This window comes from Geotrypetes seraphini, chromosome 10, assembly GCF_902459505.1.
Source record: "Geotrypetes seraphini chromosome 10, aGeoSer1.1, whole genome shotgun sequence".
Lineage (NCBI taxonomy): Eukaryota > Metazoa > Chordata > Amphibia > Gymnophiona > Dermophiidae > Geotrypetes > Geotrypetes seraphini.
This window is the reverse complement of record NC_047093.1, coordinates 108971934-108996742: the sequence shown is the minus strand read 5'-3', so window position 1 is coordinate 108996742 and position 24809 is coordinate 108971934. Positions and strand designations below refer to the sequence as shown.

Genomic DNA, 24809 nt, shown 5'->3' with positions numbered 1-24809 from the left:
TCAAGCTGGTTTGGGGACTAGCTACTACATATTTGCTATCTCACTTCATATTATACAGTCCCATAAGACAAACCAGAAACTGCAATCTATTTGCATATCCAAGCATTACCGGCATTAAATACAAAACCTTCCTGGATAGAACTCACACCACCAAAAAATATCCTCTACCTTAATTGCAATCCTAATTCCAACACAAAATATACCTCGTTAACCTGTGCCTACATGAATATAAGATCAATTAGCCCAAAAGCAAACCTAATCAAAGACTGGCTGACTGAAGAACAACTAAGCTGTCTCTTCCTAGCCGAAACCTGGCTAACATCAAATTCGGACCCATGCATAACCGAATTCTGCCCCAAAGGGTACAAATTAGAGCTGGTTTGTCGAGAAAACAAACGAGGGGGAGGACTAGCTATTCTAGTACAAAACAACCTCAACCTAAAAGTTCTACACAAACACTCAACCCCTCACTTAGACCTTCTTGCATGCCAACTCTCCGACAACACACTCACAGACACCCTGAACTGTCTATTATGCTACATCACTCCAGGAAAATGGAACACCTCAAAACTTGAACTCGAAGAATTCATATTCCAGAACTCTCTAACCTCCACATACAATTTGCTCCTAGGAGACATCAATCTCCACCTCGAGGACCACACATCCAAACAAGTAGACGATATACTCTCGTACCTCGACGCCCTATCCTACCAGATCCTCAATCCTGAACCCACGCACGAAAAAGGCCACCAACTTGATATAGCAGCATTCACGTCTCATAACCTCCACACCCCAAAAATTCATATCACCAATGGTACCTGGCATCCCTCTCTTTGGTCAGACCACCACAAATACACTTTCACCATCAACTGGCCTCAAAATAACACAAAACCCAAGCCACAAAAAACAACCTTCAAATCTAGACAGAAAATTGAGCCTGCCACATTCTGGGATAAAGTTGACCCTATAATCGCCCCCATCGACCCAACTGACTTCGTAAATCACTGGCGCATCCTAAGTGAAACAACCTTGAACGAGCTAGCCCCTGAAAAAACCAAACATAGAACCTGCAGATCCTCAGACAAGTGGTTCGACTCCGAACTCCTCCTACAAAAAAGGCACTGCAGACAACTTGAAAGATCTTGGAAAAAAAAGAAAAATGATCAAACCAAATCCGCTTGGAGAACCCAAATCAAACTATACAACATCAAACTAAAAGAAAAGCGCAAAACATACTACTCTAAACTAATTGGCACAAACACCTCTGACACAAAAACACTCTTCAACTTAGTAAAACAACTTACGGACACAAACCCATTCCTTGCCACTCAAGGCAATAAACCACCAACAACTTCTCAACTAGCAGAACACTTCAAACACAAGATCACTACAATCAGAAATACCCTCAACAACTCAACCACCAAACTCTACGAGATAATAACCCCCACAACGGAAGAAGCCATATCTGCAGACAGAACATGGACCACATTCCCAACTCTACAATGGTCTGATTTGAACCGACTATACAAAAAATACAGCCACGCCTCATGCGACTTGAACTACTGCCCATCGTATCTGCTAACAAATGCCTCCCTTAAATTCAAAACCAACCTCATGCAATGGATTCAAAGCACTCTCATAGAAGGTCAATTCCCACAAGATCTTGGAGAGATCATAATCACACCCCTACTGAAAGATCAAAAAGGCCCTATAGACGCTCCTACCAACTACAGACCTATCGCTTCGATCCCATTATATGTCAAACTGATTGAAGGACTTGTGGCTCAATACCTCACCAACTACCTATTTGACCATAATATACTTCACTCCTCTCAATCAGGATTTAGATCTCACCACAGCACGGAAACACTACTAGCAACACTACTAGACATAGCCCGACAACACCTCAGTAAAGGACACAGGATTCTAATTATTCAACTGGATCTTTCCGCCGCCTTCGATCTAGTCGATCACACCATATTACTCCAGATACTTGATGCAATCGGGATCTCAGGGGTGGTTTACAATTGGTTCCAAGGATTCCTTAAAACAAGAACGTACAGAGTTAAGACAAACAACACGAAATCTAACTCATGGTCAAATCCATGCGGAGTCCCGCAGGGGTCACCACTATCGCCCATTCTATTCAATCTCTTCATCTCCTCCCTCGGCACCACTCTAGACAACCTAAATGTAACATCATTCAGCTACGCAGATGACATAACTATTCTCCTCCCCTTTGAAATCCAAGATCACACCTCAACAGGACACCTGGAAATAATTCTGGATGAAGTAGAAAAATGGATGACAAACCACAAACTGAAACTAAACTCGGACAAAACCAAATTCCTAATGCTTGAAACGGACAAAAACCCATCCATAACAGACCTAGAAATTAAAGCAACCAAATACCCAATCCAGACCTCACTCAGAATCTTGGGAGTGCTGATAGACAGAAGCTGCACTATGCAGACCCAGATCAACAAAACTACCCAAAAAGCATTCTTCACAATGCGCAACTTAAGAAAAATAAGGAAATTCTTTGACAAAGAACACTACAGGATAATTGTACAATCCCTGGTACTAGGTCTCGTGGACTACTGCAATATCCTTTATCTACCATGCCCCACAAACATGATCAAAAAACTTCAAACCGTTCAGAACACAGCCCTTAGACTAATTTACTCACTCGGAAAATTTGACCACATCACCAATGCCTACCTAGACTCACACTGGCTACCGATTCGAGCCAGAATTCAATTCAAACTATACTGTCTACTCTTCAAAGTAATTAACGGTACTGCACCCACCTACCTAAATGACCGCCTAAACCGTAACCTTCCAACCAGAACAAGAAGAACACTGACATCATTCACATACCCACCACTCAAGGGTACTCACCGCAAAAAGCTTTATGATAGCCTCCTGGCAACACATGCTGCAAAACTCGAACCTTCCATCACCAGATTGTTAACCACAACATCAGACCTCAAGACATTCCGTAAAGAAATCAAAACACTGCTGTTCAAAAAATATATACAATCTACCTAACCTCCCTCACCCCATCCCCCAAGAAACCAAAACACTGCCGTCCAAAACATCTTCCGATGTTATTAAGTCTTTACTATCATTCTGTTATTAAGTCTCTATCCTCAAACTGTATTCTCTATTGTCATGTACCATCCTGGAAATGTCCAGTTCTCTTCTTATGTAATCCGCTTTGAACCGCAAGGTACAAGCGGAATAAAAATCACTAATGTAATGTAATGTAATGTAACTTTTATGTACCAAGCAAACAAACAACACTGGCTAGACAACTACATCAATGGAGCTAGACTGACCTATGATGCTTTTAGAAAAGTCATAAAAACTGCCTTATTCGACAGATATATCACCTAAACAGTAATTACACCAAACACTAAATACAATTCTATTATTTCTAACATGTCCCCTCTGAAATGCTTGAGTACCTGATTGTAAAAAAACGCTTAGATAACCTTGATAGGCGGTATATAAAATCCTAATAAACTTGAAACTTGAAACTTAACAATTGTAATTTGCTTCTATTTCTAACATGTCCCCTCTGAAATATTTAGCAAACTGTTTATTGTAATTTCTCTGCGTTCACTGCAATTTCACTGACTATCTGCATACTGTAACTCGCTGTTTGTCCAGCTCTCTTCAATGTGAACCGTCTAGAAGTCGCATGATTATTGGCGGTATAGAAGAATAAAGTTATTATTATTATTATTAGAGACACTTTCCCATTTGTGAGCATCAGATCCAGTATCACTTTTTCCCTCATCAGTTCCGTCACCATTTATCTGAGTGGCATCCACTATCTTTCCGATTTAACAGATGGAACACTGCAGGAATAAAATCATGAACAGAATTCTAAAGAGATGCAGAAAACCAGGAAAGGCGTTGATAACCCATGGGAGCATGTTTCAAATTTATAAAAACATAAGAGCTGCCATACTGGGACAGACAGATGATCCTTCAAGCCCAGCATTCTCTTTTCAACAGTGACCAATCAAGATCACAAGTACCTGGCAAGATCACAAAAGAGTGAAACATATTTTATTCTACTTCTCCTAGAAATAAGCAATGAATTTCCGCAAGTCCCTCTTAATAATGGCTTATGGACTTTTAGGAAATTATCCAAACCTTTTTAAAACCTGCTAATCTTAACTGCTTTCACCACATTCTTGGCAACGAATTCCAGAGTTTAATTACACATTGTGGAAGAAATATTTTCTCTGGTCTGTTTTAAATCTACTACTTAGTAGCTTTATCACATGCCCCTAGTTTTTGGAAAAAGTAAACATGTGATTCATTTCTACCCATTCCACTGCATTCAGTATTTTATATACATTTATTTATTGTATTTATACATTGCTTATAGTCTAAATGGTACTCAAGTGTTGCTCCCTATCCCGATGGGCTCACAATCTGACTAACATACCTGGGGCTAAGTGACTTGCACAGGGTCACAAGGAAAAGTGCTAGGCTTGAACCTGCAACCTTAGTGCTGAGGCTGCAACCCTAACCACTAGGCCACGCCTCCACATCTATCATATCTCCCCTGAGTGGTCTCCTTTTCAAGCTGAAGAACCCTAGCCTTTACTCATAAGGAAGTTGTCCCATCTCCTTTATCGTTTTTGTTGCCCTTCTCTGTATCTTTTCTAATTCCACTGCATCTTTTTTGAGATGCAGTGACCAAAATTGCATACAGCATATGAGACACAGTAGCACAATGGAACAATGCAAAGGCATGATAACATTCTTATTTTGATTCTCCATTCCTTTTCTAATAATTCCTAACATTTTACTTGTTTTCTTACCTGCTGCTGCTGCACACTGAACTGAGGATATCAACTTCTCATCAATGTTGACACTTAGAGCCTGTTTTACAAAGTCACATTAGCAGCTGCTGCGCGGTAACAGCCCCGAAGCCCATAGAAATTTAAAGTGCAGCTTTGTAAAACAGGCCCTTAGATTATTTTTCTGGGAAGTGACTCCTAATATGGAACCTTGCATCTCTTAGCTATAGTTTGGGTACCTCTTTCTCACATGCGTCACTTTGCATTTGCTCGCATTAAATGTCACCTGCCATTTTGCTACACAGTCTACCAGTCTTGCAAGGTCCTCTTGCATTTTTTAAAAATCCTCTTGCAATTTAACAACTTTGTGTCATCAGCAAATTTAATTACCTCATTAGTTATTCCCATCTCTTTATCATATATAAATATATTAAAAAGCAAAGATCCCAGCACAGCCTCCTGGGGAACCCCGCTATGTATCCTTCTCCATTGAAAATACTGACCATTTAAACCTAATCTCTGTTTTCTATCTTTTAACCAATTCTTAATCCACAGTAGGACATTACCTCCTATCACATAACTTTCTAATGTCCTCAAATTTGTCAAATGGCTTTTAAAAATCCAGATGCACAACATTAACCAGCTCACCTTTATCCACATATTTATTTACCCCTTCAAAGAAATCTAGTAGATTGGTGAGCAAGATTTCCCTTGGCTTTCTCTCATTAGTCCATGCTTATGAGGGGGTACTCAAAAGTTCTCAGCCCAACCAAGAAGAGAATGACGATATGGTTCAATCAATGATCCGAAACAATGTCAAAACATAGAATTTTGGTTCTGCAAATTGGCACCTAATGAAATAAGATAACATTCTACAGTGGCAAAATAATGCTCAGAATTTAGGAAGTTGGTTGGTTGGGCTGAGAACATTTCAGCACTCTCTTGTATGTATATGCTTTGTAATAGTTTCTACCATTTTGCCTGGTAGCAATGCCAAACTCACCAGTTTACTGGATCACATCTGGAACCCTTTTAAAAAATTGCTATTACATTGGATACCCTCTGACCATTGGACACCCAATGACCAGAAATGCATACAGTCTAACAAAAAAAAATCATGATCTGCAAGCCCTGATGTTAGAGGCAGACTTGGATATTGTAGTGATCACAGAGACATGGTTCGGTGATTCCCATGGATGGAATGTAAACATATCAGGCTATAGTCTTTTTAGGAAGGACAGAGATAATGAAAAAGGTAGAGTTGAAGCTCTCTATGTAAAAACCAATATCCAAACAACTGAAAAGCAAGGGGCCTGGGAAAAGGAAGAAGTGATATGGATCTCTTTGAAAAGAGAAGATGGAACTTCCATCTACGTGGGTGTTGTCTACAAATCTCCGACTCAAGTACAGAAAATTGATACAGGTCTTGTTGCAGATATCCAAAAGTTGGGAAAAAAAGCAGAGGTGCTGTTTTGGGGTGATTTCAACCTGCTGGATGAGGATTAGAAAGTTCCATCTGTTAAATCGGAAAGATAGTGCTGATGCCACTCAGATAAATGGTGACGGAACTGATGAGGGAAAAAGTGATACTGGATCTGATGCTCACAAATGGGAAAGTGTCTCTAATAATAATAATAATAACTTTATTCTTCTATACCGCCAATAGTCCTGTCTTTGGCCACTCAGCTATGCAGGTGCCAGCAATAGATATCAGCTAGCACCCACATAACTTTCAGACTGACCCAGATATTCAGTGCTGGTCTTTGATCATGGGCATGGTATTGAATATCTGGGTGAAATCTAGCCTGCAGTGGTCAGCAGCTTTAAAGTGGCTGACTGCCATGGGCTACATATGAGGGAGGAGGGGTAATAATTAATGTAGATGTAATATGAAACAAAGTAAGAATACAGCCAAAGGGAAGAATATTGCTTAATAATGTTTTGCTTATTACAAGACTCATACATGTTTTCTTTCAACAGTAACTTAAGTATATAAAGTGAGATAATTTTGGCCAACAAAAGAGATAGAGAATCAAATTTCAGTGGAAAACCTGCCAAGCAACAAACTTGAAAAGAAATTGGGTGGAACTACAATTGTACCGTGTAGCTTCCTTCCACCATCCTGCAAACTTTTGGTGACTGTTTCCAGCCCCCTTACCTTGAATTTTGTTTCTATTCTCATTGATCCATATATATAATGGTTGGATTTGGCAGGTACAGACCCAAGGATTGCCATCCAGTCTGAGGTGCTGTAGGGAAGACAGGTTCTTTAACATGCCAGCGCTGAGATCAGTCAAAGCATTGGTGTGTAAAAACAGAACCTGCAATTTCAGGAGCCTCTCAAATGCCATAGAGGATAAATTAGTAATGCCATTGTTCCCTAAGTTTAAGAAAGATAAGGCCCTAAGAGGAGTAAACATTGTTACACTCAAAGATATTAATTGATTGCTGCTCAGATCTAAGTGACTGAGATTGTAAAGGCTCTGAAAGGCCTTAGGGTGGATAGAAAATATAGCATTATTTTGTAACTCCAGATGCTGCAACTGCAGCTGATTTAGAAAAGTGCTTTCCCTGAGAATGGTAATCCTGTTATAACCCAAGAGAAGGCTGGTGGTGTTACTTGGCACATCTACAGGAACAGAGTTCAGTTCATTGCTCTTGCAGTTCACAGTCTCAGAATTACACATACAAATTTCAGGGCAAGCAAAAGATGAGAAACAGTGTAGAACAATAAGCAGTGCAGGAAAAGAAATGAGTTTCTTCCCACGATCCATTTGTGCACTGGTATGAAGCAGTTATTTCAATGAGTGTTGTAATAAGTTCTTCTCAAAAACTTTTCAGTTGCATCTGTGTAGTCTTGTGATAGGATCCAGGATCATCCACTGTAGAAAACCACCAGAGAAACTAGGATAGCAGTACAGTATTTCCTTAATGACTGCCATGCAAATGCCAATTCAAGCCATTCTGTGAAGGCAGTTAGAAACTTGCTTTGCTCACATGCCCCAGAGTCTGACTGTCTTAGATCTGATAACTTTAAAACTCTTGTGAGCCACCTTCTTAAACACACTTCCAAGTCACCTGGTTTATACAAACATTCTCTTGGCCTGTTGCAAGGTTTATCCTGTTAGTGCACTCTGTATTGTCTGATTACTTACTGAGAAAAGCAAAGCTCCACCCTGGGGAAACGTGTCATTTGGCAGCAAAAGCACTAAGCTTATAGGACAGACAGAGGCCATATAATCATTCCTTCCAAGTAAAGGGACTGTGGACTGTTTTAGTTCACAGTAGTTTTATTTAAGGGTGGATAATGCAACTGTTTCCTGACTTGAGTTCCAGTTTAGATTGGTTTGGGCGGGCTCAAGAGTTTGTCCATAATAACAAATAAACTAATCAATAAACAGCTCGGTTTTGCCATTGTTCTTGGCTAGGGTTACCATATGGCTCCAGAAAACAGAGGATGGATTATTTTTTCCTTTTTCTATTTAAAGAAAATGTATTTTATGGTACTGTAATTTAGTTTTAATTTTAGAAATTTAATTTTGTTTTATACTTTGCAATTATGTATGTTTATTGTTATGGAAACCACTTTGTTTAAAGGTGGCATATAAATTTTTAAAATAAATAAATATCCGGGTTTTACTTCCATTGTTCAGCGAATGGCCACTGAGGATGGTCTAAGGACTCAAGGATCTCCCATATGAAGAACTTCTAGGTAAGTTGCAGCTATACTCTCTCAAGAAACGCAGAGAGAGGGGAGACATGATAGAGACGTTCAAATATGTTACTGGCCATATTGAGGTGGAAGAAGACATCTTTTTCCTTACAGGACCTAAGGCATCAAGAGGGCATCTGTTAAAAATCAAGGGTGGGAGATTTCATGGTGACATTAGGAAGTATTTCTTCACCGAAAGGGTGGTTGATCTTTGGAATGATCTTCCACTTCAGGTAGCTGAGGCCAGCAACGTGCTTGATTTTAAGAAAAAATGGGATAAACATGTGGGTTCACTTCGAGGAAGTGCTTAGGGGGGTGGGTTATTCGAGTGGGCAGACTTGTTGAGCTGATGGCCCTTTTCTGCTGTCATACTCTTTGTTTCTATGTGTCTATCTGGGTTTTACTTCCATTGAAAACAATAGAAGTAAAACCCAAATGACTCAATCCATCCTCCTTTTCTTGAGCCATATGGTAACCCAGTTCTTGGCAGCAAACTTACAGCAGAGAGTACACCACCACACTCATGCTCAAGCCTGTTAAGATATATTAAGTCATGACTGGACCTCAGTTTTGTGATCTGAAATAACACAGGTTCAAATCCAGTTTGCCTCATTAGGCTAGAGTTCATTCTCAGTAGAGCTGAAGTGAAATGAATCTGAAGCAAATCTGGCAGCAGCTGTTCTAATTTATTTGTTTATCAATTTGTGAAAAGTACAGTCTACTCATCCAGGAGAAACACTCTCAGCAGGAACAACTATTAAACGTTGTCAGCCTATGGGAAATTATATCAATCTGACCCTGGCATGGGAAGGCAGATAGACCCTTAGTGCAGGGAGACTGTGTTAAGTATCCCTGATATGTTTTAAGTTTCCCTGATTGAATCATGACTAGCTAAAAGGTGTTAATGTCTGATTAAGAGGGTGCTTAGGACAATGGTGCACAGATCAAGCCAGAGACTTAATCCCATCACCATGCTTGCAGATGTCACACTCTCCTTTGTCAATTAAATTGACCATTGTCTCAAACAGTTTGCAAGTTCTAAACAGAAAGATACTGGGAGATACAATATTTTCTCTAGTCAGAATAAGATTCCAAGGTATAAAAGCCTGCTCTCTGCTCTATCAATATGTCTCTTTTTCTATCAAGCTATCAGGAGAGGGGTCTTGGCCCTCTCTCTCTCTTTCTATCTAGCTATCTCTTGGCTCTTGGCTTGGCACTCTGGTTCTCTCTTGAGCTTTCTCTATCTCTCTGTCTATCCTTCTCTTTATCTATGGAACACGAAACATCACCCCATCCCCCTTTCTCTCTCTCTCTGCCTTTCCCTGAAACTTCACACTTCCTTTTGGACTCTGTAAGGCAGCAAGACTGCTTTGCTCTCTGCTTAAGTGTAATGCTCTCTGCTTAATTGTAATGCTTATAAATATTACTTTTCTGTAAGACTATTTCTATAATATATATTCTTTATGCAAACACCTCTGGCTATGCCTTCTTTATTCTACTTTCTGGTGAGTCATCGGTGAGGGAACTGAACTTGGGACCTGGCGCCTGTCAGTGCGCATTTCACTTAACCCTTCAAACCTAACATTGTGTGGGTGCAACCATCCTTACATTTTACGAAACTGACAAACGTGTCTTCAGATACTGACTTCTGTGTTTTGTCCCACAAGATAGAGTAGGATACTGCATGGTCTGTGTTCCATATATGGTGATTTGGTCTGAGGTGGGCATCAATATGAACTCCCCTAATATGGAACATGAGGATGTTACTGGCCAGACTTTACGGTAGATATCCTGCAAACAACAGGATGGTTGGATAGGCTGGAGTGAGCTTGGATAAAATTTTTTGATGAAATCAAGGACTGCTTTATGGAGCAACTGGTTTAGGCTGTGGCATAGCAAGGGAGAGAGGCGCCCGGAGCGGTGGTGCCCCTACCCTGCCTTCTTTTTCCCCCCCCCCACCTCCACACGCTCCTTCCCTGCCCCCTCCTGCCATTCCTGGCATGAGAAGCAACCTCCAAGCTGCTGTTACGCTAGTGTCAGCTCTTCCTCTGATATCACTTCCTAGGCACGGGTCCAGTAGTTACATCAGAGGAAGAGCTGCTGCGACAGAAGCATGGTGGTTTCTGATCGCGCCAGGAATGTTACATAGGTACAGCGGAAGGGAAGCGGCATGCATTAGTGGCGGGGAGGGGGGGGGCAGAGAAGGAGCATGGAGGGGAGGCAGAGAGGACGGGTGTCTGTGACCTCACCAAGAAGGCGCCTGGGGTGGACTGCCTCCCCCCCTTACTACGCCACTGGGCTCAGGAATCGAAAATAGGTGAAGTAATTCTAAATCTAGTTCTTAGTGGAGCACATGAATTGGTGAAGAAGGTAATGGTGCTGGGGCCACTTGATGGCAGTGATCATAACATGATTTATTTATTTATTTCAATTTTATAGCCCATCTTATCTAGGAGCCCAGAATGGGTTATAGTAGTACATTCACAATGATTGGGGTACAGGAATAAAGATACATTGTATATACTGTAGGGTTGAGATGATATAATCATAGTGTATTAGAAATACATGCATAGTACATACTGCTGGGAAGAGGTCATTTACAGAAAAAGGAGCAAAACATAAGGGTATATACCTTGAATGTTGTGATGGGGAGGGTTGTATACATCGAATACTGTGGAGGAGGAATGGAAGGGACATTCACTCTAGCCTGGGGGCTTTAGGTTTAGAATAAGTTTACACAGGAAATCTAATACAACAGTACTTAACTTTAACAAAGGAAGCTATGATAACATGAGAATGGTAAAAAAGAAACGTAAATAACATGAGAATGGTAAAAAAGAAATGTAGAGGTGCAGCTGCAAAGGTGAAAAAGCATCAGGCATGGATGCCATTTAAAAATTCCATCCTGGAAGCCCATGTATTAAAAAAGGAGGAAGGAAGACCAAACGGCAGCCATTGTGGTTAACGAGCGAGGTGAAGGAAGCTATTAGAGCTAAAAGAGAATACTTTAGAAAATGGAAGAAGGATCCAATGGAAAATAATTGTAAAAAGCACAAGGAATGTCAAGTCAAATGCAAGGTGCTAATAGTGAAGGCGAAGAGAGACCTTGAAAAAAAGATTACACTGGAAGCAAAAACACAAAGTAAAATCTTTTTTAGGTATATTAAAAGCAAGAAGCTGGGAAGAGAATCAGTTGGACCACTAAACGGCTGAGGGATAAAAAGGGCTTTCAGGGAACACAAGGCCATAGTGGAGAGATTAAATGAAGTCTGCTTCAGTCTTTACTGAGGAAGATGTGGGGGAGTTACCAGTGCCAGAAATGGTATTCAGTTCTGATGAATCAGAGAAACTCAAACAAATCTCTGTAACACTGGATGATATAATGGGTCAATTTGACAAACTGAACAGTAGCAAATCACCTGGACCAGATGGTACACTTAAATCCCAGAGTGCTGATAGAATTGAAAAATGCAGAGCTATTGTTAGTAATTTGTAACTGTTCTTTAAAATCTAGCATACTACCAGAAGACTGGAGGGCGGCCAACATGACACCAATTTAAAAAAGGGTTCCAGGGGTGATCCAGGAAATTATAGACAGCTGAGTCTGACACTGGTGCTAGGCAAAATGGTAGAGACTATTATAAAGAACAAAATGGCAAAGCATATACATAAGATAAACAAGCAATATAGAACATTGGAATCTACATATGATGCACTAAGAACATAAGAACATAAGAACTGCCTTCTCCGGATCAGACCTTCGGTCCATCAAGTCCGGCGATCCGCACACGCGGAGGCCCTGCCAGGTGTACACCTGGCTTAATTTATAGTCCACCATATCCTTATATGCCTCTCTTAAGGAGATATGCATCTAGTTTGCTCTTGAAGCCTAGGACGGTCGATTCCGTCATAATCTCCTCTGGGAGGGCATTCCAGGTGTCAACCACTCTCTGAGTGAAGCAGAACTTCCTGACATTAGTCCTGAACCTGTCCCCCCTTAGCTTCATTACATGTCCTCTAGTCCGTGTCAAATTGGACAATGTAAATAATCTTCTCTGCTCTATTTTGTCGATTCCTTTCAGTATTTTGAAGGTCTCGATCATATCCCCACGCAGTCTCCTTTTCTCAAGGGAGAACAATCCTAGTGTTATAAGTCTGTCCTCGTATTCCAGTTTCTCCATACCCTTCACCAGTTTTGTTGCTCGTCTCTGCACCCTCTCCAGCAGTTTTATATCCTTCTTTAGGTAGGGAGACCAATGTTGGACGCAGTATTCCAAGTGTGGTCTGACCATTGCCCTATAAAGCGGCATTATAACTTTCTCCGATCTACTCGAGATTCCTTTCTTTATCATGCCCAACATTCTATTTGCCTTCTTTGCCGCTGCCGCGCATTGTGCCGACGGCTTCAGGGTCCTATCTATCAGTACACCCAGGTCCTTTTCTTGTTCACTCTTCCCCAGAGTTGCACCTGACATTGTATACTCGTATTCCTTATTTTTATTGCCTAAATGCATTACCTTGCATTTCTCCACATTGAACTTCATCTGCCATTTCTCCGCCCATGTTTCTAACCGACACAAGTCGCTCTGGAGTTTCTCTCTATCATCCTGCGATCTGATCGCCCGGTATAGTTTTGTATCGTCTGCAAACTTGATGATCTCACTGGATGTTCCTTCCTCCAGGTCATTGATATAAATATTAAAAAGGATCGGCCCAAGTACCGAGCCCTGGGGTACACCACTAGTCACTTTCTCCCAGTCGGAGAACTTCCCATTTATGCCCACTCTCTGCTTTCGGTTTTCCAGCCATTTGCCTATCCACCTTTGTATATCCAAACAGGAGAAAACACAAGAACATAAGAATTGCCGCTGCTGGGTCAGACCGGTGGTCCATCCTGCCCAGCAGTCCGCTCACATGGCAGCCCCCAGGTCAAAGATCAGTGCTCTAAATGAGTCCAGCCTCACCTGCGTAAGTTCCAGTTTAGCAGGAACTTGTCCAACTTTGTCTTGAATCCCTGGAAGGTGTTTTCCCCTATAACAGACTCCAGAAGAGCGTTCCAGTTTTCTACCACTCTCTGGGTGAAAAAGAACTTCCTTACGTTTGTACGGAATCTATCCCCTTTCAACTTTAGAGAGTGCCCTCTCGCTTCCCTACCTTGGAGAGAGTGAACAATCTGTCTTTATCTTCTAAGTCTATTCCCTTCAGTATCTTGAACGTTTTGATCATGTCTAAGGTGACCATATGTCCTGTTATGGGACCGACTGTCCCGTTGTCCTGACTCACCACTTTGGGACGCTGAAATGTCCCGTTTTTAGGGACAGCGTCTCGAAGCTGTGCACGGGGACAACAGACCGGTGATCGATTCCCCTCCCTCCCTGCTGCGCTAAAACCTGCCTCCCTCCTCCCCTCCCTACAAGTGCCAATCAAACTCCAGTCTACCGCAGCCAGGGCCGGATTAAAGAGTAGGCACGGGCCTAGGGCCTGAAATGGTCAGGGTTAGGGTTAGGTTAGGGGGGCCGCCAGGTCTGGAATCACCTTCCCTATTCTCAGAGCCGGCATTCAGGGTTGACATGGGGGCCCCGCGATCCAGGCACCTCACTTAGCTGCCATCAGCCCTGCCTTCATCTGCACTGGTAATGCTAAACTGGACGATAAAAATAAAGACAGAAGCCGCAGGACTTTTCCACTTGCCTGCATCGCTTTAAGTTCTGCCGCTCTCGATCCCGTCCCCCTCTGAAGTGACTTCCTGTTTTTGAGGGGCGGGATCTTAGAGCGATGCAGGCAAGTGGAAAAGTCCAGCGGCTTCTCTCTTAGTTTTTACCGTTCAGTTTAGCTGTATCGCAGCCAAAGGTAGGGCTGATGGCAGCTAAGAATAGCCTCCAGTCTCGCAGCAGCACTGGAACACTCGCCTCTAAATTAAGCTGAGGGCTGATTCCCTGAGGGACTTCTATATCATCCTGGCCTATTAAGTTGGGGAAAAGAGGCGAGGTACTGGAATGGGATGTGGGAAGATGGTGGGTTGGCTGGCTCAGGAAAGGGGAGAAAGCTGCTATATCAGATAAGGAAGAAAAAAAGGAACACAGGAAGATGCTGGACATGGAGATTGTAGGGTGAAGGAAAAAAACAGACATGACGTGAGTAGGAAGACAGGTGGGAGATGCTGGACACGGGGTGGATGCAGTAAGAAGTAAAAGGAGGTTCTGGATATTGGAGTAATAGGTAGATAGGGGGCATGCTGACACAGGAGGGTGGAGGAAAAGGGAGAGGAACGAGAGATGCCAAGTCCATGGGAGGGAGGGAAAGGAAAGGAGATACCAGACCATGGAGGGGGAGGGAGAGATGCCAGGGCATGGGGGAGGGAGGAGGCAGATGCCAGACCATGGGAAAGGAAGGAAAGAGGAAGGAAAAAAGGAAGGATAGGAGATGCCAGATAATGGAGGGGGAAGGGGAGTTGGAAGGAGAGGAGAAATATGCCAGGGCATGGGGAGAGACAGGAAACAAATGCCAGACCAGAGGGAGAGGAGGTGCCATAGCATGGAGGGAGAGAGATGCCAGGGCATGGGGGAAGGGAGGGAAGGGGATAGAGATACCAGACCATGGGGTGGAGTGGGAAGGAAGGAAGGAAGGAAAGGAGAAGAGAGAAATTCCAGAGCATAGGGAGACAGAAAAATGGAGGGGGGGTGAAGCTGAAATGAATCATGTACAAAGGAGGCAGTTTATGGAAGGAGCATAGAAAGAGGGAAGATACCATATGGAAGAGAGAGAGGGCGGACACTGGATGGCAGAGGATGGAAGGGGCGAGACAGAGGGTGAACAGTAGATGAAAGGGTAGAGAAAGGGGAACAGACACTGAATGGAAGTGTGGAAGAGTGGAGGGACAGACATTGAATGGAAATGTGGGGGAGAGGAGGGACAGACGCTGAATGGAAGTATGGGGGATAGGGGGGCAGACTGAATGGAAGTAGGGGATGGGGAGCAGATGCTTGAAGGAAGTGGGGAGGAGAAAGAAAAGGGGCACATGCTGGATTGAGGGAAGAGGATAGAGTTAGATACTGGAAGGGGTGAGGAGAAAGAGGTGGCAAGCTATAGTTAGACACAATGAAAGAGGGAAATTGAGGACTGAATAGTAAGAAAGAATTTAGACAGAGGCAGAAAATAAATTGAGAAGGAAGAACAGGGAAGAACAGGAGGAAGGGAACGGAGAAAGAGATGCCTGAGCAGGGGGGAAGGGGAGGAGACAGATACCAGACCTGGGAGGAGAAAAAGAGGAAGGAGACAGATACCAGATCTGAGGGGAGAAAAGGAGGAGAGAGATATGCTAAAATCTGCTGGGAGGGAGGGAGAAAGGAAGGAAGGCGAGAAAGAGGCAGAGAAAGGGAGGGGGGGGGCATTGTATGCAGATTAGAAAGACTAGAGAGAGAAAGGCCTGGACCAAAATGGAAAGACAGGAAGTAGATGCAGAACTATGGGAGATTCAGACAGAGGGGGAGAGACCCTGGGGAAGAACATGGAGATTTAAGATCATAGCAGAGGAGAGAGAGAGAGGGAGACCTGGAACAAAGATACAAATGAGAAATGACACTGGATCTGGGGAGGGTAACAGAGGGAAAAGAGAGAGAGACCTGGACCCAAAGGGGATGGGGCTGGATTGTGAAAGAAATGTTGGATGCGAAAGAAAGAAAAATTGGATGCACAGTCAGAAGGAAGTGCAACCAGAGACACATGAAATCACCAGACAACAAAGGTAGAAAAACTATTTTATTTTAAATTTAGTGATCAAAATGTGTCCGTTCTGAGAATTTATATCTGCTGTCTATATTTTGCACTATATTTGTCTATTTTTCTATAGTTACTGAGGTGACATTGTATATTTTAAAGTAATCTACCTTGACATCTTTGAAAAAAAATCAGAAACTCATAAATGATAATTAACATTTTCTCTACGTACTTTGTGTTTTTTAAAAATTTTATGTTTACCATTATGAATTAATAAGATATTGTGTGTACATGAAAAATGAATGGAAGAAATTGGGGGCGGGGCTAGGGCGGGATTGGGGGTGAATATTAATAGATGTCCCATTTTGATGAAAAAAATAAATGGTCACATTAATCATGTCCTCTCTCAGTTTCCTCTTTTCAAGAGAGAAGAGGCCCAGTTTCTCCAATATCTCACTGTACAGCAACTCCTCTAGCCCCTTAACCATTTTAGTTGCTCTTCTCTGGACCCTTTCAAGTAGTACCGTGTCCTTCTTCAAGTACGGCGACCAGTGCTGGACGTAGTAATCCAGGTGAGGGTGCACCATGGCTTGATACAGCGGCATGATAAATCTTCTCCGATCTGTTCGTGATCCCCTTTTTTATCATTCCTAGCATTCTGTTTGCCCTTTTCGCCGCCACCGCATATTGTGCGGACAGCTTCATCAACTTGTCGATCAGAACTCCCAAGTCTCTTTCCTGGGAGGTCTCTCCAAGTACCGCCCCGGACATCCTGTATTCGTGCATGAGATTTTTGTTACCGACATGCATCACTTTACACTTATCCACGTTGAACCTCAAAGAACCCCCTGAGTCAAGTCAATGGAAAGACACCAATCTGGGGTTTAGGGTACTATCATAGGTCAAAAACCTTTGTTTTTATTAAGTAATTTTTTTAAGCATTTATTTAAATAATTTAATTTTTATAATCAATTTAAATATTTAATCAATTTTGATTTCAATTTCTCTCATACTCAAATGAGAAAAAGAGCTAGCAACTATTCAAGATCAATCCATTAGCAACGCTGTGTGTGGCATACTGAATTGACTTCACCTTTGATGAAGAACTGTTGACATTTTAAACAAGAAGTTTTGATTTGCTGTGTGATACTGATTAGCAGGGGCTTATTTCTTATTGCTTACCGCTGCAGTCACTACCCCAAATGCAACATGGCCGCATCGGGTCAATGATATTAATAAATCAGAGTTCTTGTTATTTGGACTGATCTGCTTTTAGGTTTTGTACCCACATGCACATGGCCAGGTTCTCCATCCCTCTGCTCCCCTCACCCTATGCACACTACCACCTCTTTCTTTCCCATCCCCACATGAACATACAGTCATCCTATCCCTCTTTCATCACCCTTCCCACCTCTTGTCACCCTTACCCTATCTCTCTCTTTTGTTCCCCCACCCCACCATGCACACTAGCACCTTTTTCTCCCCTCCCCTCCACCTACAGGCGAAACGCCCTTATCTGTCCCTCTTCCCCAATGCACACAGCCAGCCTGCCCACCACCTGTTTCCTAATGCACACTACCAACTCTTTCTGCCCCAAACACATATCTACAGCCAGAATGTCTCTTTCATCCCCCCCTCCACTGAACACTATTAGGCTCTCCATCTCTATTCCATCTCACCCAATTGCCATTAACACCTCTTTCTGACCCCTCACCAATGTACAAACCAACCAGGCCATTCCTCTCTTTTGTCCCTCCACCATGCATACTACCATGTCTTTCTGCTCCACACTCACACACATACAGCCCTCTGCCCCTGACCCCACATACATACAGCTAGCTTGAGCTCCTCTCTGCCTCTTTTCTACACACACAAATAGCAAGCCCCTCAAAACCATTACTTTTTCCCTTGTAAAACTCACCATATAAAAACATTTTTGATTTATTCAACTCTACAAGAAAGTTACTCAGGATATTGAGAAAATCTACCATGCTGCATTAACTTCCAAAACAAGGACTCTACCTATGAAAAAACAATGTTCTAAATATTATAGTGAGTCCTAGAGCACTCTGCTACGTATCAGAACTAGGAATTTCAGGGCCGGTATTGCAATGGTTTCAAGGTATTTTGACAAAAAGACGCTAAAGAGCAATAAAAGATAGATCCTTCTCAGTCTACTGGTCTCCACCATGTGGAGTACTACAAGGATCCCCAGTCTCACCACATTAAATTAATAACTCTCAAACCTGGGGAATGGTTTTTTTCATGTGTAAACAATATTTTCCTACCAATACCTGCAGATAAGAGCCAAACAATCACAGCAATGCATAAGATACCATCTTAAATTAAACACTGGAAACCCCAAAATATTATGGTTCATACAACATACACACCGCATATCACCCAACATTGTTCTAACAAATGGCACTAGCTTCAACATTGAAAAGACCTCGAGTCCTGGGAGTCATGCTAGACAGCTTGCTAAGCTTTGAGGACCATGTAAACAACTTAGTTCATAAATCGTTTCTTACACTACAGAAGCTAAGGAGGCTCAGATCCTAATTTTTCCAACAACAGGATACTAGTATAATCAACAATACTAACAACACTGGACTACTGCACTATTCTCAGGAATTTTAATAAAATTAATGAAAAAACTACAACTGACAAGAACATAAGGCTAGCCTTACTGGGTCAGCCTTACTGGGTCAGACCAATGGTCCATCAAGCCTAGTAGCCCATATAAAACACAGCAGTACAACTTAAATACTACAAATCAAGATGTTATCATGTCACACTGCTACTCAAATAACTAAATTGGGTATTGCTAGAAAAGCAAATGGAATGCAAACTATGCTGCAGACAACACTTATGGCAACACTCCCAACAATGTCCCCAGATTTACCAAACTATTAGGTAGATCTGCTAATCACCATAATTCTGACCGCTTGACCCTGTCATTCCCAGCCATGAAGAATATAAATACATCACTCCATAGCAAATCAGATAAATATCAAATTGCAAAAATATGAAATTCCCTACCCACTAAATTTTGAGGAACTAATGTATATACACAATTTTGTTACGATCTGAAAACATGGCTTTTCAAGATGTCCCTAGTAGGGGCGTAAGGGGACTCAAACTCTGTAAAGAATAACCATTCTATAAAATGATAATATAAATAGCAACTTGTGATGATAGATGTCGCATATAACACTGAATGTATAAATTTAAGTAGCTTGAAACAAAACTTGTATAAGTTGACTAAACTTAAGTAGCTTGTATAACTTGATGGAATACTGATGACGCTATATAACTCATAGGTAGTGATATGCTAACATAGTAACCTGAACAGTCCATCCAGTCTGCCCATTAGCTATTCTCATTAAAAATATATGATTAAATTAACTTGTCTCCTCTTTGATATTTCTGGGTCATAGACTAAAGTCCACCTGGTATTGTCCTATGTTCCAACTGCTGAAGTTGCTATCTAAGTGTACTCCTGCCTATCCAACAATCTCATTGTTTGCAGGATATCTGCTGTAAAATCTGGCCAGTAATGTCCTCATGTTCCAAGTTAATGGAGTTCCCACTGATGCCCTCCCCAGCCCATCCTACACTGAATCACCATATATGGGACACAGACCATGCATGTCTGTCCTGTAATGGCCTTTGTTCTTTCATTTTCTAACTAGAGATACTCTGTGTTTATCCCATGCTTTTTTTTTTTTTTAAATTCAATCACCATTTTCCTCTTCAACACTTCCCTGGGGAGGGCATTCCAGGCATCCATCACTCTCTCCTAACATTACTCCTAAGTTTTTCTCCCTGCAACCTCAATTTATGCCCTCTAGTTTTACCACTTTCCCTTCTCTGGAAAAGTTTGGGTTCTATATTAATAACTTTCAAGTATTTAACCATCAAGTATCATATCTCCCCTGTCCCTCCTCTCCTCAAGAGTATACATATTTACCATATTTTGTGCTCCATAAGACGCACTTTTTCCACCCAAAAAAGTGGGTGGAAGAAAGGGTGCATCCTATGGAGCGAATACCCCAATCCCCCCCCTTTACCTTATTTAGGCTGCCGCCACTGCTTCCTCCTCACCTACGTCATTGCTGCTGGTTGCTCACTGCAGTCGAAAGTAGAGGAAGGGAAAGGCCAGGATGGTGCAGTGATTGCATGCCGTCAGCCCAGAAGCCTTACTCCCAATATCAATTCTGACATTGGCTAGAAGGTCCTCTCAGATTTCTACCCCCCAAATGCATCACTCGGCACGTCTTTGCATTGAATTTTAGTTGCCAGATGTTAGACCATTCTAACTTTTGCAGATCCTTTTTTCATGTTTTCCATAATATAACAAATTTTTATTTATATACCATAAAAGCCTTTCGTTTCTATGCGGTTTACAAAAGAGATGGGCTGACCATTGTCAGTGAGCTACAATAGATAGAATATTGGCATCAACGCGTTATCAATAGTTTCACATCAGTATGCTGCTTTGAAGGGATTACAAGAATTTTGAGATGGGTTTTTAATAGCTTTCTAAAATGCATATATGATGTTGATATTCTAACCATTTGGCCCAGTTCAGGATTCCTGGAAGCGGTTTGGTATGATAAGAGTCGGTTAATGAATCTTTTCTGAGTACAGCCTGTGACTGAAGGGTAGATAAAAAATGATCGGGAACGTGTGGAACGGTTTGGCGACGAGAACAAGAATTGAGCAGTTAGGTAGTTAGGCAGTAGACCATTTAGGGCTTTATAGACAAGGCATCCAAATTTGAAGAGATCTCTTCCCTTGACAGGAAGCCAATGTAGTTTTTGGTAGAATAGAGTTATGTGGTCAAATTTTATCAGGTTAAAGATTAGTCTCACTGCCTTACAGCTGCTTTCTGGTCTGACTGGCTATGTAAAATAAACCTTACCAGCAATATAAAAAATAAGAGTTAGTCTTAAGAGTTTATCCCCTCTAATAATAGAGCTAGTCAGAAAAAGGAGGGAAGGATGCTTGTAACCCGCCTAGAACTCTGTTTTGAGATGATTTGCAGGATATAAGATTGCAAATAACATAATGTCAACTGGGGAAAACTGAACAAAAGACTACAAATCATTACATAGAAAATTCATACAAATAGAATACCTAGCCTTGAACACAAACACAGAGCACAGATACCAAATACAGAAAATGTGACCGCAAACTAGAAATTCAAATATATAAACAGAAATTAAGCTGAGACCCCAAGACCCCAAGAAGTTAGATTTTGCATGTAGAACACCACCAGAGAAACATTTTCCCCTGGAGTGTGCATATTATAAAGATACCAGATGTCAGGCATTGTGTTGGGAAGGTAGTGCAACCAGGCAGTGGCATACATAGGGTGGGGCAGTCTGCCCTGGGTGCATGCCTCAAGGGGGTGTACAGCCGCACACCGGGTCCAGAACTTCCCGCCCTACTCTGCCATGGGACCTTGCTGCACCTCCCCGTTGCTGCCGGTCCACCACCTCCGACGTCACTTACTTGTTCTGCAGCAGTCGGCAGCCGAGGGGAGGTGCAGCAAGGTCCCACGATGACTGCATCTGCCGGCTCTGCTCTGGAACAAGTAAGTGATGTCAGATGGGGTAGACCAGCAGCCACAGAGAGGTGCAACAAGGTCCCGCGATGACTTATTTTTTCCAGAGCAGAGCCGGCAACTGTAGTCTTCACGGGACCTTGCTGCATGGCATTGCGATGGATGGAGAGAAAAGGGAACAGGATACTGGTATGGAAGGGTGGTGGAGGGAGAGGGAAGTGGGGTGGAGGAAAGAAGGAAGTAGGATACTAGTATGGAAGAGTGGTGGAGGGAGAGAAAGGGGCAGATTCTGATGGAATTGGTGTGCAGGGAAAGGGAAGAGAAACATAAGGGGGAATGATACTGGATGGAATTTGGTTGGAGGGAAAGAAAGGGGGCAAATGCTGATGAAAGTGGGGGGAAGGGAGAAAAAGGGAGGTAGATGCTGATGAAAGAGGGATGAATAGAGAGAGAGAAAGGCAGACATTGGATGTTAGTGCGGAGGGTAGAGAAGAAGCCTATGCTGGATGGAAGTACAGATGGAAGCAAGAAGGGAGCAGATGCTGGTTGGAAGTGGGGAGAGGGGGAAAACGCTGGACCCAAGTGGACAGAGAGAAGATGCTGGATGGAAGGGGTAGAGAAAGAGAGCACATGATGGGCGAAGAAGATTGAGTTAGAGAAATACTGGAGGGGTGAGGGAAAGAGGTGGCAAGCTATAGGTAGACAGTGAAAAGGGAAATTGATGACAGGGTAGTAAGAAATTAATCTAGGCATATGCAGAAAATAAATTGAGAAGGAAGATGAGGGATGTAAAGGAAAGGGAGAGGAGAGAGTAAAATGCCAGGGGGTATGAGAGAGAGAATGGAAGGAAAGGAGAGAGATTCCAAACCATTGAGGAGGGGAGGGAAGAGAAGAAGATGGATGCCAGACCAAAGGGGGTGAAGGGAGAGATGGAAGGGGGAGGCATACAGTTTCTGGAAGGGGCATAGAAGGAGAGAAGATTCCATATAGAAGGGGCAGAGAGAGGGCAGACAGTGGATGGAAAGAATAAAGTGACAAGAAGATGAGGAAAGCAGAAACCAGAGAACACAAAGGTAGAAAAAAATTTCTATTTCTTTTTTTGCTTTAGGACAAGGGTGTAAAACTCAATCACATTATGGGGCTAAGTTGCAGGGCCAGCCCTTCCTGCCCTAAATCTCTGCCCCCATAATAGTACGAATTATCTGAAAACTTGGCTATTCTCAAAAATGTAATACCTCCTTCCCTCTATGGTATTTCATCTTTATACTAAGTTCCTCCAAACCTTCTTTATACTAAGTTCCTGTAACCCTTAATATGGAGTTCCTTCTTTATACTAATTCCTGTAAACTGTGCCGAGCTCTACCATTGTGGAGATGATGCGGTATACAAACTTAAGGTTTAGTTTAGTTTACTAATTGTAACCCCATTTTTTGCATTCATTTTTCATATACAGGTATACACACAATATAATCTTATTAACAACACATAAAAGTTAACCACAAAATTAAACTAACCAAATCACACTATATGCTTCTCAACATTCATTCCTCTAGAACACAGATAACCCATATGCACATACAGGACCAAAGACTAAAAGTACTAATATATACAAACAAAACCCTAAGATTCAAGACTCTGCATGCAGTACAATCCCCAGAGAAAAAGAAACAAATGCATTTCTTCCTGAACAGTGCAAAATATAGACAGCAGATGTAAATTCTCAAAATTGACATAATTCAATCACTAAATTTAAAATAAAATCATCTCCCCTACCTTTATTGTATGGTGATTTTGTTTTTCAAAACATCTTTTTCAAATCTCTGGCTGCACTTCCTTCTGTCTGTGAGATCATGGAACAGAAGAGCCATGGTGGAAGGCCATCTAGAATAGATCATGATGATCTGAGACAATTATGGGACCTGAGACAATTATAGAATACCTAGCCCATGAAGGTGGTCAGAGGTCAGGTTTGCTGAGACTCCCCTTTGATGGACCTATCAGAGAATGGGTTGTGTATGCTTAACCTGACTAAATCTTTGCATCATAGGACCAATTTACATGATTTAATCCCCATTAAGCTGGACCAATCATAAATTGCCAAGCTCCATTACTTCCATGTCAGCCTGTCAACAGTCAATGACAGGAGTCTTGGAATTTCAAAATGTACAAAGGAAACGGAGTTCCTGGAGGCTGTACGGGACTGCTTCATGGAACAACTTGTCAAGGAACCAACGAGAGGGTCAGCGATTCTGGATCTAATCCTCAACGGGCTGAAGGGACCTGCAAAGAGAGTGGAAGTAGTGGGACCATTAGGCAACAATGACCACAACATGATCCAGTTCAAAATGGAAGTAGGACTACCAAAGGGAAAGAGAACCAATGCAACAACATTTAACTTCAAGAAAGGAAACTTTGATGCCATGAGACAAATGGTGAGAAAAAAACTCAAAAACAGCTCCAAGAAAGCGCAGACTGTGGAGCAAGCCTGGTCCTTATTCAAAGACACGGTAAACGAGGCACAAAACCTGTATATACCCAGATTTAGAAAAGGATGCAAAAAGAATCAAACGAAAGACCCGGCATGGATGACCAATGAAGTAAAGAAAATGATAGGAGACAAGAAAAGTTCATTTCGGAAGTGGAAAAAGGACAAAACCGAAGAAAATTGGAAAGAGCAAGGGAAGCAACAAAAGGAATGTCACGGAGTGGTCAGAAAAGCAAAGAAAGAATACGAAGAGAGACTAGCCAAGGAAGCACGAAATTTTAAACCTTTCTTCCGATATGTGAAAGGAAAGCAGCCGGCGAGGGAGGAGGTGGGACCTCTGGATGAGAGAGACAGGAAGGGAGTGGTGAAGGAGGAAAAAGAGGTGGCTGACAGACTAAACATGTTCTTCTCGTTGGTCTTTACAAGAGAAGAACACATCCAACGTGCCGGAACCGGAAAAAATCTTCAAGGGGGATCAAGAGGGAAAATTATCATGCATGG

General features: G+C 42.2%; 1 protein-coding gene across 1 annotated transcript in view; it reads right to left on the bottom strand.

The window, feature by feature from the left end:
* The window catches only part of LOC117367454, a 232252-nt gene that overhangs the window by 22533 nt on the left and 184910 nt on the right, over positions 1-24809 (bottom strand). The window lies entirely within an intron of this gene.